Source organism: Cyanistes caeruleus, chromosome 3 (genome assembly GCF_971803275.1).
Source record: "Cyanistes caeruleus chromosome 3, bCyaCae1.hap1.1, whole genome shotgun sequence".
Classification (NCBI taxonomy): Eukaryota; Metazoa; Chordata; class Aves; order Passeriformes; family Paridae; genus Cyanistes; species Cyanistes caeruleus.
Window position 1 is genome coordinate 89,814,138 of NC_141703.1, and position 1,485 is coordinate 89,815,622.

General features: G+C 52.9%; 1 protein-coding gene across 2 annotated transcripts in view; it reads right to left on the reverse strand.

Annotated features, from left to right (window-relative positions):
- GTF2E1 (general transcription factor IIE subunit 1) overlaps positions 1-1,419 on the reverse strand; it is a 49,086-nt gene extending 47,667 nt beyond the window's left edge. The window contains exon 1 of one of the 2 annotated variants that reach the window (XM_086884061.1): positions 1,224-1,419. The gene's annotated coding sequence lies outside the window, so the exon portion shown is untranslated. Of the gene's footprint in view, positions 1-685 lie in introns of both variants that reach the window. The other variant, XM_023940765.2, reaches the window with a different exon arrangement.
- Positions 1,420-1,485: the final 66 nt, after the last annotated feature.

A 1,485-nucleotide genomic window follows, 5' to 3' on the forward strand; every position in this document is an offset into this window, starting at 1 on the left:
AACAAGACACCAGATTAGCTTTAATTAACATAGTTTCTTGTTTAGAAGAATCCCCTAAAGCATCCTGTGAGAAAGTGAGCTGTATGTCACAGGAAGTGGAAGGCAGGAATGCAATTCCCATCAAGCCTCATTCCTGCCAGAAAGGCACGTGCACCTCTCCCAGGCACATGGCTCTGCTCTCTCAACACCATCCCTTGCACCAAACTGATCACTTAAAGGTAGAAAAATACTTTTTTTAGTTTTTGCTATGTTTTTTAACAGTTTAATGAGCTGGTGGTGAACTCTGATAAGCAACAGAACCCAGCACATAAAAGAGGATGCCCCTGCACTGGAAAACATGAAAGAAAAACTCCACCTTTTGTGGATGAAAAATATTAAGCTACCTGGTCTTCGTGAAAATGCACCTTAGCTGTGCACAGCTGAACTCCCTTTTCAGAATGCTGATCTCCCTTGTTCATTCTGAGCTGCTTGGAAGGGCACAAGCCTGACAGCTGGACCCGTTTAACAACAGCTCAGTGCCACTAAGAGATGTGATGTTTGCCTGCTTCTCAGGGAACCAGCACGCTCCTGAGGCCAGAAGAAATGTAATACACAAAACACAAACAAGCAAACAAACAAAAAAAATTTTTAAAAAAAACCCATAAAACAACCAAAAAGAAGAAGAAAAAAAAAAAACCCCACAAACCTCATCCCGCTGACCTGGAAAACTGAATGGTTACACCGCTGGCTGGTTGGCTCCAACCTGGCAAAAAGGAATGAGCTCGCTCTGCCAGTCAGCTCCCCCTCAGATGTCCATAACCCTGCATCTCCTTTCAAATTGCAAACCACACAGACCTCCCGGACTATAATAGCAGGCTAAGCTTTAACGCCAGTCAGAGGGGAGAATCCCTGTGCCGTCGGCACAGCTTCCCATTCCCTACCCACTTTTATGTGTTGAGGTTTAAACATCGAACTGTGTAGGTTTCTGTAGGACAAGAGGAGGTCAGCAGTACCTCTAAAAAAAAAAAAAAATAAAAAAAAGGCAGATCAAAACAAAGAAGCCTCAACAAACACCGCAGGAGGAACAGCAAACGGTGGGAAGGAGCCAAGACGAGGAAGAGGCCCAGACGGGCACAACCTGAGGGGAGCACGGGCCCCGCGGGCCGCTCTGTGGCACCCAAGCGCCGGGCCGGGGGCCTCCGCGGGCCGCAGGCACCACCCCGCTCCCCGGGGCCGGCACTGACCTGGCGCCGCTTCCAGCTCTTCCCGGCTCCGGGCGGCGCTTCCAGCGGCTCCGCCACAGCGTCACCGCCGCGCGCCCCTCTGCCGTCAGCGGCGCTGGCAGCGCGTGCGCCGCGCTGCACCGCCCCCTCCCTTCCCGCGCGCCGCGCGCCGCCCGAGCGACGGGGAAGCGAGCCAATCGCCTGCTCGGACAGAACCGCGCCTTCCCGCCCTCACGGGGATAAGCCAATCAGAAGTGAGAGCCGCGCCGGCAGCTCGAGCAGC